Source organism: Gopherus evgoodei, chromosome 8, assembly GCF_007399415.2.
Source record: "Gopherus evgoodei ecotype Sinaloan lineage chromosome 8, rGopEvg1_v1.p, whole genome shotgun sequence".
Classification (NCBI taxonomy): Eukaryota; Metazoa; Chordata; order Testudines; family Testudinidae; genus Gopherus; species Gopherus evgoodei.
This window is the reverse complement of record NC_044329.1, coordinates 110485506-110501417: the sequence shown is the minus strand read 5'-3', so window position 1 is coordinate 110501417 and position 15912 is coordinate 110485506. Positions and strand designations below refer to the sequence as shown.

The following is a 15912-nucleotide window of genomic DNA, read 5'->3' as shown; positions in this document are numbered from 1 at the left end:
CGTGCTCAGACCTCATGGAAGGCAGGGGACCGGTTTTCAAAAGGCACTGTGACTTCTACCTGGAGGCCCTTCTTCTTTTCTGTGTCCGTCACGACGATGTCGGGTCGCAGTCGGCTGTCTGTCCCGGGGATGGCGGAGTTGACAGTGATCTTCCCCAGGGACAGTGGGATGGCTTTCACTAGCCGGTTCTGGATGGTGCTGTGGCGGTGCCACCAGGCTCCGGAGAGCTGCTTGCATTCACACAGGACGTGCGGCAGGGTCTCGTTCACGTAGCCGCACTTCCTGCAGCGCTTGTCTCGGCCACCGTGGCGGATGGCTCCGTTGAGGGGAACGCAGTTGAGTCGGGCCCTGTGGATGAACCGCCAGTCAGCGAACCTGGGGAAGCTGCCCCCGGGGAGGAAGTGGTCACTGGCATCCCACTTTCTGGACACCTCGAACACCTTGCCCTGGTCCGGCTTCCGCTTGAGGTTCTCGGTGTAGTGGTAGTGGATGGCGTCTTTCAGGGACCTTTCTAGCATGGCTCTGGCGGTCAGGGTGACAATGGTGTGGTTCGGGGTCTTTATGCGTGGCACCGGTATTCCCAGCTCCCGGCGTTCCTCGCACCACTTCCAGCAGCAGCTGATCCTCTTACCCAGGCATCTTGAGGCGTTGCGGGTGCAGGACCAGAGAGAGGATTGGTTTCCCCGATCTCTCCCAAACTCAGCCTCCAGGGAGCCGCTGAGGTAAGTGGCAACGTCCCGCTCGGAGGGGGCCCTGGTGATGCGTTTCCAGACCACACCCCGTACAGATGCTGCTCACTGTTGGGTCCGGGCACGTCAGGAGGCAGAAGGCGTGGGTCATCACCGCCACGTCACACAGGTCACCCATCCGAGGTTTGTTGGCACCGCCCTGTATGTGGGAAATGTAAACGATGTCCGTGCACACCCTCTGGGGAAGGTGGAGCCATTCCTTCACCAGCTGTCTGATGGTGCTGTCGGCCTTGTTCAGGGACACTTTGGCCTCAGCCGATCCCCTGAGGACAAAGGAGATGCGGGGGATCAGGAGGGCATTGAGGGCGTTGATCTTTTGCCAGGGGGCGAGTAGGGAGGAGTCGATTTGGGCTGTGTCTCGCAGGATCTCTGCGATGGTGTCTTTGGGGGTCTGCTGGACGCAGACTCCTGTGGGTATGCCGAGGTGCTGGTATATCTCTCCCTCTTGAAGGGAGGTCATGGATTCGCCCTGGATAAGGAACCGCGAAGGCCGGACCAGCGCTCTGGTGCCACCGTCGACATGGAGGGAGGTGCACTTTTGGGGGCTGAAACGCAGGCCCGTCCACTCGGCGGCTTGGCTGGTGATGTCGAGCATTTCATAGGAGCAAAAGAGGAGGAAGGTTGTGGCCCTTTGAGTCAGATCCCTAGCGTTTAAGGCCAGAAGGAACCAGCCCATCACCTCAGACGGACTGAGGGGCACCAATGCCCCAAATAGCGAGGAATTGCTTTGATGCAATTGAGATAGTTCTGTGGGAAGGAGCAGAAAAGAGCATCGGGGCTGCGGAACAGCACTTGCATAGGCACTTGCATAGGCTTTCTTTGCCCTGTTTTGCTGTGAGAGTTAACACTGAGCGATTGGTAGTCACAGGTCAGTTTATGGAAATTAGGAGTGTAGAGGGGAAAGCAGCGAGAGGAAGGCATCTGCAAGGCTTGTCTGTCTTTGACCAGAATTGTGCGTGAAGGGTTCTTGCTTTGAATTCTTCCACTGGAGTCATTTCGGGGAAGTGATTCTCACGTAGAGTTCCCTAGTGATGGTGTTTGTGGCGTGTCTGGGAGCTCGTCCTGGTGAGATAGAAATGTGTGGGCGCAGGGGGGGTATGCGTGCGTGGCAGAGTCTCAGCATCGCTTCTTGGCTCCTCGGAGCTAAGATCAAGTGTAGTAGTCTTTTGGCTTATCCAAGGCCGTGATCAAGTGTCTTGATGTTTTTGGTCTTTTAGCCTCAAGATGAAAACCTTGTCTGTGTTTCTGGGACCTTGAAGTAAAAATATTATCTAAGTTCTATCTGTTCTTATCAGCTTGATCTCTGATATGTCCTCGCTGTGAGGACTGTATGTTAGCTCGATTTTTGAAATGAGGGGGTCAGAACAGAAGCTTGCTTTGTCTGCCCCATACATCGACCTGGTATTGCACTGTCTCCAGAAACGGTGTATCTCCCTTAGGGGAGAATCTTTTGGTTAGAAAAACAGAAAAGAGTCGAAACTGTAACAGTCTTTCTTTAAAACAAATTTTTTTTAGAAGTACTAGAATAACTTTGTGCTTCTAGCATTATTGTTTCTTTAGGGTAAACATGCTACAGTTAGAGTTTTTTAGCAGTGTTTTGAGAGTCTGCAGATGTGAGAGGTTTTTCTTTGTCTTGCTAGAGAATTATTTAAGAAGTTGGACTCTTTTCTGTGGTGAGTCTTTTCAACAGTATGAGGGACAAAAGCTTTCCAGACTTTGGGTCTGTTGGGGAGATGGCTGGTTTTTTCTTTTTCTTTTTTGTTTGTTTGTATGTTTTGGGGTGGGAGGGGGTGGTTGGTAATATTTGAGGTTACGTGTATATCAACAACTGCATGAGTTACACAGACTTTTCCCCACCCAGCCTACGTTCTATGTATCTTGGTTCGTAAAATCAAGACAAGGCACTAGATGTCGTGCTGCACCCGGCACACCGGGGCCACAATCCTGATTCCCCCCACTCCCAACCTACTGTAATCTAAATGCTAAATAATAACCCTTAACTTCTCATTGTTGCCACCCTCACTATTGGAAAATCCCCAAAATCACGACAGTGGCTTACAAATCACTAGGATTCTTTTTTTAAAAAATGTAATGTGGGTTCTCTTTCTTTCCCTTCTGGTTTTCTGAACCAGGCAAGCTAGAAACTGACCTTTCTAGTGCAGCCAGAGCCCCAGAGAGCAGGAGCCTCCGTCGCCTGGGGCTGGCAAGCAGTGGGGCTCCTCATGGTTGTGTGTTCCACACTTTGATCTCACCCACCGAGTATCAAGTGTGAATTCCTCCAGGCATAGAACAGCCTGAACATAGAGTCACACCCAGGTGTAGCAGAAGCTGCTGTAACAAACAAGCTCTGTATGTCCTTTAGGGCTAACTCCAGCCAAACAGCTGGGATCCCTTACTTATGCTTAGAAGGCGTGCCGGTTCCCTGAAGTCCAAGCAGCATCAGGGGCACAACAGTTTCTTCCTGACAGGGAGTTTTATTCCATTCACCCAGAGCTCAAGCTGATGGGGGCAAGTGTTTGTGCAGGTCTCTGCCTTCTCGTGGGTGTGTGAGGGGGAGCAATCAACCAAGTCTTTTGTCCAGGAATGATTCTCAGTGGTTTGTCTGATGTCTCAGTCAGGGCCTTCTCTTGCTGGAAAGGAGATGACACCTCTTCTGGTAAACTAGCATTTCACACTTGGTAATGCTTCTCTCTTAACTGGTGGCGGGGTGGTCGCAAGGGGATTTACAGCTTTAGTGCCAATGCTTATCTATCACCTTACAACATGGGCTACGGCTATTATAGGTGAGAATAATGCATGCAGCAACTCACGAGTTTCGACCGACCCCCCATGCTCTCAGCCTCCACTTACCTCAGCCTCCAGGGAGCTGCTGAGGTAAGTGGTAAGCCTTATAAGCCACAGTAAAGTTTCAGAGTTGAGCTTTGCTTTTTCTCTGTTCGCCCCATCACCAGGAGGAATGACAAAGGTGCCAAGAACTACGGGGCCTGCGGAAAAGAGCAGTCACAGAGGTATGGGAGAAAAACTGCTTTCATTAAAGTCAACGATACAGCTTCGCAGTGGACCAAGCATAGCCAACCCACTTTTGATATGGTCTTCCTCAGTATTCTTGTCGGCAAGTTCAAGAAGTATGAGCTGGATGAATGGACTGAAAGGTGGATAGAAAGCTACCTAGGTCATCGGGTTCAACGGGCAGTGATCAATGACTCCATTTCTAGTTGGCAGCCGGTATCAAGCGGAGTGCCCCAAGGGTCGGTCCTGGGGCCGGTTTTGTTCAATATCTTCATTAATGATCTGGAGGATGGCGTGGACTGCACTCTCAGCAAGTTTGCAGATGACACTAACCTGGGAGGAGCGGTCGATACGCTGGAGGGTAGGAATAGGATACCGAGGGACCTAGACAAATTAGAGGATTGGGCCGAAAGAAACCTGATGAGGTTCAACAAGGACAAGTGCCCAGTCCTGCACTTAGGACGTAAGAATCCCATGCGCTGCTCCAGACTAGGGACCTAGTGGCTAGGCAGGAGTTCTGCAGAAAAGGACCTAGGGGTTACAGTGGACGAGAAGCTGGATATGAGTTAATAGTGTGCCCCTGTTGCCAAGAAGGCTAACGGCATTTTGGACTGTATACGTAGGGGCATTGCCAGCAGATCTAGGGATGTGATCATTCCCCTCTATTTGGCACTGGTGAGGCCTCAACTGGAGTACTATGTCCAGTTTTGGGCCCCACACTAGAAGAAGGATGTGGAAAAATTGGCAAGAGTCCATCATAGGGCAACAAAAATGATTAAGGGGCTGGAAGTCATGACTTTTGAGGAGAGGCTGAGGCCTCAATATCAATCTATGTTATGCCCACATCCTGAAGACTGCGTGCTGATGTTGTCACTCCATCTCAAAAAGATATATTGGAATGGGAAAGATTCAGAAAAGGGCAACAAAAATGATGAGGAGATATGGACCAGCTTAAGTATAAGTTCAGTTTAATTTCTTCTGATGAACATTTACAACACCTGTTCTGAAGATGGAGTCTCCTGCTGCCATTTTTTAAAAATTGCTGCTGCCTTGAAGATATACTCCACTGCTGCTACTTTGGAAGAAAATTCTTTCTCACCCTCAGCTACACTCTCGTTGGCTGCTGCTGCTCCTGCATTCGCTACTTTTCAGAAAGCTCAGCAGGAGCTTATTGTGAAGACCACCCTCGGTGCCTCATAGAAGATCTGAACCACCAGCAAGGATGAAAAAATCAGTACCCATGCTGAGCTGTAACAACAGTGCCAGGGAAGGTAGGAAAGGGGATATTGGCTGCTGCTAAGATCCAGTGGCTGTGTCCTGTATTCAGAAACTTTACAGGAAGAACCAGACAAAAGCCCTGAGCGAGCTCCTTGATGGGACCTCCTCCTACTGTGCTATCCAGCCTGAGAAGCTCTAGTCCTACTTCAAGGATGTGTTTGATCACGAGGCTCAGACCAACTTGTGACGCCCAGAATGCCTTCTCCTGCTACCCCAGACTGACCTCCCGGAGGACCTGGAGTGAGATTTTCCCCTGCAGGAGGTGCAGGCGAGGCTGACGAGGACCAAAAACACTCTCTCCCCCCCCCGGAAAAGATGGCATCTGCTACCACCTGCTGAAGAAGCGAGACCCTGGCTGCTTGGTGCTTGCTGCCATCTTCAACAAATGCAAGCAGTTCCACCACGTTCCCCACGCCTGGAAAAAGTCCATGACTGTGCTCATCCACAAAAAAGGTGAACGAGACAACCTCGGCAATTGGAGGCCCATCTCCCTCGGTTCCACCATCTACAAGCCATATGCCAGCTGCCTCGCGGCAAGGATCACAGACTGGTCAGTGTGCGGGGCACCATCAATTCAGTGCAGAAGGGTTTCATGTCCTGCGAGGGATGCTATGAGCACAACTTCCTCCTTCAGACGGACATCCAGGAGGCCAGGAGGTCCAAGAGGCAGTGCACCGTAGCATAGCTTGACCTGACCAACATCTTTGGGTCCATCTCCCACCATCACATCTTTGCCACCCTGGGAGAGTTCGGGATGCCAGAAACCTTCATCCAGATCCTACATCCCCTACAAGGACTGTACCACTACCATCCGCACCTCCAGTCGGGCTCCTCCCCTGCCTGTCCAGCCCTGGTGCTCTCCCCTGGCCAGCCCTGGCTGTTGCATGCCCTATAAATTGTAGCCAGGTCCGGTGCCAGGAATCCAGGATATCAAGACAAGGTAAATAGTATTGTGGATCCCCTTCTGCTGGGGAAGGAGTGCAGCCTGCATCTTACTTCTCTCTCTCCCCACCAGAAATAGCAGGCTTCCAAAGTTTAGACAAGATGACTAAGGAGGGGTATGATACAGCACTGATTCTCAGCCGGGTGTGTGCCACAAGAAACCTGGGGCAGAGGGAGGGTCAAAACAAAAAATTGCAGTATCGCTGCAGAAGAGAGATCTCCCCCTGCCATCAGTAAGGGCTGCCTCACAACCACTGACTCCATGAGCAGGCAGCAGCTAGCCAAGGGCCCATGTCTTTGCTCTGCTCTGCTCTATTAGCATTTCAGGGAGCATGGCAAAATGGAAGGGAGAATGCTGGGGTGTGTGTGTGAGCCCATGCCCCCCCCCCTTCCCGCTTCACCTCTGGTTGGGGATCTGCAGGGCTGAGTATTTAATTTTAAGGACCTCTGGTAAAATAAGGTTGAGAATCACTAGGATAGAGGTCTCTAAAACCGTGAATGATGTGGATGAAGTGAAAAATGAAGTGCTAGTTACCCTCTCCCAGAATACAGTAAAGGTGTGGGAGGGACCCACCTGATGAAATTAACATGCAGAACTCCCTACCATGGTATGTTGTGAGAGCAAAAAGTATAACTAGCTTCCACAGAGAATGAGCTAAGTTAATAGAGACTAGGTCCATCAAGAGTTATTAGTGAAGTTGATTCCCATGCTTGAGGAAATCCTCCCCCTTCTACAGCCTATTGCACTGGCCGGCTTGAAGCCCGAGTTTTACATCGGAACCAGGACCTCTGGGAGCAAACCCAGCCCACGAACCAGGGACGCAGGGCACGAGGCGCAATGCATTATGGGTATTCAAATAAGCATCCAGTGTAGGTCTGAGCGCAAGGGGAGCCCGGGCGCCTGAGCTGCAGCTGCAGCGCCTGGAATGCGGCTCCCGGGATCCCCGCAGCTGCTCCGAGAGCAGCTCCGCGCATTGGTTACCCAGGGCCACGCAGGAGACGACCCCGGGCCCGGAGCCTGCTGGTGCCGGGCTCTGCACTTCGGGCGGTGCAGGCGGGCTCGGGGCGCTGGCCACTCCGGGGTGCCCGCGGGAAAGGGCCGTTGCAAGGGCCGCTGAGCCGCCCTGGGCAGATGTCGGGGCCGGACTGGCCACTGCCCGGAGCCTGCAGGGGATCTCGCCCCACCCCTGTGGTTAGAGCAGCCTGCCTGGGGGCAGCAAAGAGCGGGCGGCTTGCCCCAGCCGCCCCCGGGGCTGGGCTTCGCTAGCCTGCAGCCGCCGCACCGCTCGTTAACCCACCAGCGGAGACCCGGGGGAGAGCTGGGGAGCACCGACAATACGCAGTCCTCCCACGTCAGAGGAAAGCCCTGCAGGGGTGCAGTCTAGCATTGCACCCGGCTGCTTCGTCTGTTCAAACACCTCATCTCAGTCTCCACCCCCTGTAGGCTTCAGCTCCCTGAAGGCAAACAGAGACCCCTAATAAAAAGCTACCTCAATGTTCATTCGAACTTCCCCATTAAAAAAAATTAACACAGAAGCCAACCAATTTTGATGATAGAAATTATAACAAAAAAATTTAGCGTGTGTTACATTCAACTTTTTTTCCTGCACATAACAAGGAGCAATTTCATCAAAATTAAGCTTGAAAAAAACAGAAAGAAACGCAAAAATATTTTTCTCTACAGAAAACTTTAACAAAAAGCAAAATATTTGTACCCGAAACAGAGTATCAATAAGGTGCCTCCAAAAACACCACCGGGGCTAAAGCACTACGTTTTGAAAGCAGGGTGACGCGAGATAGCGCTGAACGAGTCAGGGAACTGTACATCAAAATGAAGGAGCCTGTCAGGTCCGGTTCCAAGCACAAAAATCTGCCGCAAAATAATCAAAAAGAAGTTAGGACCTAAAAAGGAAAAGCAGTGGTTACTTTAACAGGACTGCTTCCATTTTACATCTTTTCAGCTACAAATTGGAGTTACAAACCTAAAATGATGAATGAATTACCACAAACATAGAAAAACATTGGGGAAAATGCCACTAGCTGCAAGCGAATTATTTGGTTTACTTCATTTAGAACAACCATACACACTATACCACTGCTCTGCTTTTGTATCATAACAGAAAATCTGTAGATCAAGGTAGCGTGCGTGCGTCAAAAGAACCGCGATTGAGGATTGGTTAATGTTCTGAATCCTTAATCTGAAAATAAACGAATACACGAAAAAATCGACAAGACCCAAAGAACTGTCAGAAAAACTTCAATAAAATAACTCCTTACAGATCCTGTGTGGGCAAATAATTAGGAACTAAATAAAAACAAAAACAGTTGTACTAAGCAGCGAAGTTAAAAAGCCAAACATAAGTTTCACTTTCCCTAACGCGCCATAGAACCCTTAAAACCACTAACACATTGAACAGAACAAAAAATGAACAATTTTCCTTCAAAACAATAATCTGTTTTTTAACAAAAAGACGTAGCTTCACCGAAGTGAAGCCTCAAAAAATTGAGTAAAAACTCTTCACTGTTCCTCTCCACGGAAATCTTTAGTAAAAGGCGAAAGATTTATGCGATATGAGGAGAAACCAGAGCATAGCTACTGCTCTGCAGAAGAGACGTGAAGGCAAACGCGTGTGCTCTATAGCTCAGGGTGACTACCTCACGGCCCGCTAAACCTCTACCTTTAGAGAAAATGGAACTGAACCGATTGACAGCTCGACTTTGATCATGGGAACCGGGGACACAGGGAGCAAAACCAGCCCCTTGACCAGGGACTCGCTTCCCTGCGCGCAATGCACTGTGGGTATGCAAATAAGATTCTCCAGCTCCTCCTGGCTCAAAGGAGTCTTTTGTCTGGGCTGCCTCTGTTCCTTCCGCAGGTGGAGAGAGATTGGGATGCCCCGGGGGTGGGGAAAGCTACTCTCCAGAGACAGTCCCGCTGATGCCCAGGCCTGGTCCACAGTACAGCGTTAAATCGATTTAAATACCGTTAAATTGATTTAACGCTGTACCCGTCCACACTACAAGGCACTTTAAATCGATTTTAAGGGCTCTTAAGTCTTAAATCAGAAATCTTAAAATCGATTTCTGTACTCCTCCCCAACGAGAGGAGCAACCCTAAAATCGATATTACTATATCGATTTAGGTTTTGGCCACGTCTACACTACAGCATAAAATCGAAATTATTAAAACCGGTTTTATAAAATCGATTTTACGCGTCCACACTAGGGCACATTAATTCGGTGGTGTGCGTCCATGGTCCTAGGCTACCATCGATTTCCAGAGCGGTGCACTCTGGGTAGCTCAGTAAAAGAAATGAGACCAATAACTTCGATTTCCATTCACACTAACCCTAAATCGATATAGTAATATCAATTTTAGGGTTACTCCTCTCGTTGGGGAGGAGTACAGAAATCGATTTTAATAGCCCTTAAAATCGATTTAAAGTGCCTTGTAGTGTGGACGTGTACAGCATTAAATCGATTTAACGCTGTTTAAATCGATTTAACGCTGTAGTGTGGACCAGGCCTTAGTGTGGACAGAAATCGAAATTATTGGTCTCATTCTTTTACTGAGCTACCCACAGTGCACCGCTCCGGAAATCGATGGTAGCCTAGGACCATGGACGCACACCACCAAATTAATGTGCCCTAGTGTGGACACATAAAATCGATTTTATAAAACCAGTTTTAATAATTTCGATTTTATGCTGTAGTGTAGACGTAGCCCCAGGCGCATGGAGGATGGAGCCCAGACGAGAAGCCAGAGGGCACTTGGCCCAGCAAAAGCACACACTTTGCAAAGTAACAGGAGCTGGGATCTCGGACATGAGATTTTATCTGCCGGCCGGGGTGCGACCCCGTGTTGTACCTGCTGCTTGGTCTGCCTCTGCTGCAAAGTAGCTCGCCTCACTCAGATCCTTGGAGTTCGCTGAGCTGCAGCTCACCTTGATACACGGGAACAGCTTCAAATGGCGCTGCCTGCCTGTGCACTCAGCCTCACTTGGCAGACAACAAAAGAGATCGAGTGGCCTTCCAGTTTCTGGAGAGGGACTGACAACACCCCACGTTCTGCACTGAGGAGAAACTGACGTGAGACAAGGCAGGGGAGGTCGTTCTTCTATTGGACCAACTTCCGGTGGGGAGAGAGAGAAGCAAAATGCAAGGTGCACTCTTTCCCCAGCAGAAGGTGGTCTACAACCCAAGATATTACCTCCCCTGCCTTGGCTCTCTAATCTCCTGGATTCCTGGGACTGGACCCCGCTACAACTATACTGCATGCAAGAATCTGAAGTGTTATTTAAATCAGATCCTGCCAGGGCTGGTGCTTTTTTTTGCTGTCCAGCCCTTTCTTTGCTGCTCTGCCATTTCTTAGTTTAGGTAACTAACCTACAGCTAGAATTGTTGATGAAAGTGCGTGTTTCCAGGCCTGGAGAGAATTTGAATGGGGCTGGAAGATCACAGCTTCATTTCTCCCAATAAATACAGGACAATCAAAAGGTTAGTAGCTAATATGGAAACACTAAAGGCCAGATGCTTAATTCGTGATTTCTTTTTACATCGAAAGGATATGACATCACCTCCATATAAACTGAAACCAGGACATGTCTTTCAGGGCATAGAATCATAGAATATCAGGGTTGGAAGGGCCATCAGGAGGTCATCTAGTCCAACTCCCTGCTCAAAGCAGGACCAATCCCCAACTAAATCATCCCAGCCAGGGCTTTCTCAAGCCTGACCTTAAAAACCTTAAGGAAGGAGATTCTACCACCTCCCTAGGGAACCCATTCCAGTGCTTCACCACCCTCCTAGTGAAAAAGGGTTTTCCTAATATCCAACCTACATCTCCCCCACCACAACTTGGGACCATTGTTCCGTGTTCCGTCACCTGGTACCACTGAGAACAGTCTAGATCCACCCTCTTTGGAACCCCCTTTCAGGTAGTTGAAAGCAGCTATCAAATCCCCCCCTCATTCTTCTCTTCTGCAGACTAAACAATCCCAGTTCCCTCAGCATATGTCACTCTATTCTACAACTGTGGCTATGGCTACACTTGAAGTGTGAGTGTAGTCAGAGCGCCAGCGCTGGGAGAGAGCTCTCCCAGCGCTGCACGTAAACCACATCCCTTACGGGTGTAGCATGCAGCGCTGGGGGGGCAGTGATTACACTGAGGCTTTACAGCGCTGAATCTTGCAGCGCTCAGGGGGTGTTTTTTCACACCCCTGAGAGTGAAAGTTGCAGTGCTGTAAAGTGCCAGTGTAGCCATGGCCCCAGGTCACACAGGCCTCTCAGCCACTTTCATACGAGCCTCTCATGCAAAGTGCTAGACCAGAAAAGATGGGGGACTAGAAAGAACATTTCACCTTCAATTCGTGTAAAAGCAACACAGATCCTGATGAAGCTGTGACTCTTCAGACAGTGCTGCTCCATGCTCAGCCCTCACTCCCTGAGAAAGGGCCATACACAGCCTTGGAGATTAGAACCTGTCCTGGCCTTTCCTGCTGTTAGCATCTGGGGCTGTCAACTGTTCCTGTGAGATTTTTGCTCACGGAGGGAGTGTGGCAGGCTATTAGCAGGAGTTTCCCTGGGGTGTGTAAAGATATTCCCGAGGTGGGACTGTTCCTGGGGCATGACACAGGGTTGCTACCAAGGCCTGGAGGACAATGTTTGTGCATGGGGCTGTTCTTGCTGCCTTGGGGGGAGCCAGGCCTAGTCTGGGCTGTTCTCCGGGCACGCGGGGGTGTCTGTCGAAGGGGCAGTTATTGGAGGAGGGGGCTGTTCCCGGGGCATGCGGGGGTGTCTGTTGAAGGGGCAGTTATTGGAGAGGGGGGGCTGTTCCTGGGACATGCAGGGGTGTCTGCTGAAGGGGCAGTTATTGGAGGGGCTGTTCCCAGGGCACAGGGGTGTCCATCAAAGGGGCAGTTACTGGAGGGGGGGCTGTTCCCAGGGCATGCAGGGGTGTCTGTTTATGGGGCAGTTATTGGAAGGGGGGCTGTTCCCCAGGGTGTCTGTCTATGGTGCAGTTATTGCAGGGGGGGCTGTTCCTGGGGCATGCAAGGGTGTCTGTCGAAGGGGCAGTTATTCAGTGGATGCTGTTCCCAGGGCACGCGGGGGTGTCTATCGAAGGGGAAGTTATTGGAGGGGGGGCTGTTCCCGGGGGGTGTCTATCGCAGGGGCAGTTATTGGAGGAGGGGCTGTTCCCGGGGCACGCGGGGGTGTCAATCGAAGGGGCAGTTATTCAGTGGGGGCTGTTCCCGGAGCACGCAGGGGGTGTCTATAGAAGGGGCAGTTATTGGAAGGGGGGCTGTTCCTGGGGGTGTCTTTCGAAGAGGCAGTTATGGGGGGGCTGTTCCAGGGGGGTGTCTATCGAAGGGGCAGATATTGGGGGGGCTGTTCCTGGGGGTGTCTATCGAAGGGGCAGTTATTGGGGGGGCTGTTCCCGGGGGGTGTCTATCGAAGGGGCAGTTGTTGGAGGGGGGACTGCTCCCGGGGGGTGTCTATCAAAGGGGCAGTTATGGGGGGTGCTGTTCCCAGGGGGTGTCTGTCGAAGGGGCAGTTATTGGGGGGGCTGTACCTGGGGGTGTCTGTCGAAGAGGTAGTTATTGGGGGGGCCGCCTGGTCCTGGAGTGCTGCTTGCATTCACACAGGACGTGCGGCAGGGTCTTGTTCACGTAGCCGCACTTCCTACAGAGCTTGTCTCGGCCGCCATGGCGGATGGCTCCGTTGAGGGGAACGCAGTTGAGTCGGGCCCTGTGGATGAACCGCCAGTCGGCGAACATGGGGAAGCTGCCCCCGGGGGAGGAAGTGGTCACTGGCGTCCCACTTGCTGGACACCTCGAACACCTTGCCCTGGTCTGGCTTCCGCTTGAGGTTCTCGGCGTAGTGGTAGTGGATGGCGTCTTTCAGGGACCTTTCTAGCATGGCTCTGGCGGTCAGGGTGAGGATGGTGTGGTCCGGAGTCTTTACGCGTGGCACCGGTATTCCCAGCTCCCGGCGTTCCTCGCGCCACTTCCAGCAGCAGCTGATCCTCTTACCCAGGCATCTTGAGGCGTTGGGGGGGCAGGACCAGAGAGAGGATTGGTTTCCCCGCTCTCTCCCAAACTCAGCCTCCAGGGAGTGGCAACGTCCCACTCGGAGGGGGCCCTGATGATGCGTTTCCAGACCACACCCCGTACAGACTCCTGTGCAATGCTGCTCACTGTTGGGTCCGGGCACGTCAGGAGGTGGAAGGCGTGGGTCATCACCGCCACGTCGCACAGGTCACCCATCCGAGGTATGTTGGCACCGCCCTGTATGTGGGAAATGTAAACGATGTCCGTGCACACCCTCTGGGGAAGGTGGAGCCATTCCTTCACCAGCTGTCTGATGGTGCTGTCGGCCTTGTTCAGGGGCACTTTGGCCTCAGCCGATCCCCTGAGGACAAAGGAGATGCGGGGGATCAGGAGGGCATTGAGGGCATTGATCTTTTGCCAGGGGGCGAGTAGGGAAGAGTCGATTTGGGCTGTGTCTCGCAGGATCTCTGCGATGGTGTCTTCGGGGGTCTGCTGGACGCAGACTCCTGTGGGTATGCCGAGGTGCTGGTATATCTCTCCCTCTTGAAGGGAGGTCATGGATTCGCCCTGGATAAGGAACCGCGAAGGCCGGACCAGCGCTCTGGTGCCACCGTCGACATGGAGGGAGGTGCACTTTTGGGGGCTGAAACGCAGGCCCGTCCACTGGGCGGCTTGGCTGGTGATGTCGAGCATTTCATAGGAGCAAAAGAGGAGGAAGGTTGTGGCCCTTTGAGTCAGATCCCTAGCGTTTACGGCCAGAAGGAACCAGCCCATCACCTCAGACGGACTGAGGGGCACCAATGCCCCAAATAGCGAGGAATTGCTTTGATGCAATTGAGATAGTTCTGTGGGAAGGAGCAGAAAAGAGCATCGGGGCTGCGGAACAGCACTTGCATAGGCACTTGCATAGGCTTTCTTTGCCCTGTTTTGCTGTGAGAGTTAACACTGAGCGATTGGTAGTCACAGGTCAGTTTATGGAAATTTGGAGTGTAGAGGGGAAGGCAGCGAGAGGAAGGCATCTGCAAGGCTTGTCTGTCTTTGACCAGAATTGAGCGTGAAGGGTTCTTGCTTTGAATTCTTCCACTGGAGTCATTTCGGGGAAGTGATTCTCACGTAGAGTTCCCTAGTGATGGTGTTTGTGGCGTGTCTGGGAGCTCGTCCTGGTGAGATAGAAATGGGTGGGCGCAGGGGGGGTATACGTGCGTGGCAGAGCCTCAGCATCGCTTCTCGGCTCTTTGGAGCTAAGATCAAAGCGTAGTCTCTGTTCTTATCAGCTTGATTTCTGATATGTCCTTGATGTGAGGACTGTATGTTAGCTCGATTTTTGAAATGAGGGGGTCAGAACAGAAGCTTGCTTTGTCTGCCCCATGCATCGACCTGGTATTGCACTGTCTCCAGGAACGGTGTATCTCCCTTAGGGGAGAATCTTTTGGTTAGAAAAACAGAAAAGAGTCGAAGCTGTGACAGTCATTCTTTAAAGCAACTTTTTTTGGAAGTAGTAGAATAACTGTTGTTGTTTCTTTAGGGTAAACAAGCTACAGTTAGAGTTTTTTAGAAGTGTTTTGAGAGTCTGTAGATGTGACAGGTTCTTCTTTGTCTTGCTAGAGAGTTATTAAAGAAATTGGACTCTTTTCTCTTGTGAGTCTTTTCAACAGTATGAGGGACAAAAGCTTTCCAGACTTTGGGTCTGTTGGGGAGATGGCTGGTTTTTTCTTTTTGTTTTTTGTTTGTTTGTATGTTTTGGGGTGGGAGGGGGTGGTTGGTAATATTTGAGGTTACGTGTATATCAACAACTGCATGAGTTACACAGACTTTTCCCCACCCAGCCTACGTTCTATGTATCTTGGTTCGTAAACTCAAGACAAGGCACTAGATGTCGTGCTGCACCCGGCACACCGGGGCCACAATCCTGATTCCTCCCACCCCCCAACCTACTGTAATCTAAATGCTAAATAATAACCCTTAACTTCTCATTGTTGCCACCCTCACTATTGGAAAATCCCCAAAATCACGACAGTGGCTTACAAATCACTAGGATTCTTTTTTAAAAGAATGTAATGTGGGTTCTCTTTCTTTCCCTTCTGAACCAGGCAAGCTAGAAGCTTACCTTTCTAGTGCAGCCAGAGCCCCAGAGAGCAGGAGCCTCCGTCGCCTGGGGCTGGCAAGCAGTGGGGCTCCTCACGGTTGTGTGTTCCACACTTTGATCTCACCCACCAAGTATCAAGTGTGAATTCCTCCAGGCATAGAACAGCCTGAACATAGAGTCACACCCAGGTGTAGCAGAAGCTGCTGTAACACACAAGCTCTGTATGTCCTTTAGGGCTAACTCCAGCCAAACAGCTGGGATCCCTTGCTTATGCTTAGAAGGCATGCCGGTTCCCTGAAGTCCAAGCAGCATCAGGGGCCAACAGTTTCTTCCTGACAGGGAGTTTTATTCCATTCCCCCAGAGCTCAAGCTGATGGGGGCAAGTGTTTGTGCAGGTCTCTGCCTTCTCGTGGGTGTGTGAGGGGGAGCAATCAACCAAGTCTTTTGTCCAGGAATGATTCTCAGTGGTTTGTCTGATGTCTCAGTCAGGGCCTTCTCTTGTTGGAAAGGAGATGACACCTCTTCTGGTAAACTAGCATTTCACACTTGGTAATGCTTCTCTCTTGACTGGTGGCGGGGTGGTGGCAAGGGGGTTTACAGCTTTAGTGCCAATGCTTATCTATCACCTTACAACATGGGCTACGGCTATTATAGGTGAGAATAATGCATGCAACAACTCACGAGCTTCGACCGACCCCCCATGCTCTCAGCCTCCACTTACCTCAGCCTCCAGGGAGCTGCTGAGGTAAGTGGTAAGCCTTATAAGCCACAGTAAAGTTTCAGAGTTGAGCTTTGCTTT

The 15912-nt window shown here is 51.1% G+C and overlaps 2 non-coding genes and 1 pseudogene across 2 annotated transcripts; 2 read left to right on the top strand and 1 right to left on the bottom strand.

Annotated features, from left to right (window-relative positions):
• The first annotated feature begins 2013 nt into the window (after positions 1 to 2013).
• Positions 2014 to 2184, top strand: LOC115656968 (annotated as a pseudogene).
• A 6269-nt stretch (positions 2185 to 8453) lies between these two features.
• Positions 8454 to 8569, bottom strand: LOC115656981. The gene has a single exon (XR_004001849.1). It is a non-coding gene; the product is annotated as a U5 spliceosomal RNA (small nuclear RNA).
• A 5677-nt stretch (positions 8570 to 14246) lies between these two features.
• Positions 14247 to 14441, top strand: LOC115656966. The gene has a single exon (XR_004001839.1). It is a non-coding gene; the product is annotated as a U2 spliceosomal RNA (small nuclear RNA).
• Positions 14442 to 15912: the final 1471 nt, after the last annotated feature.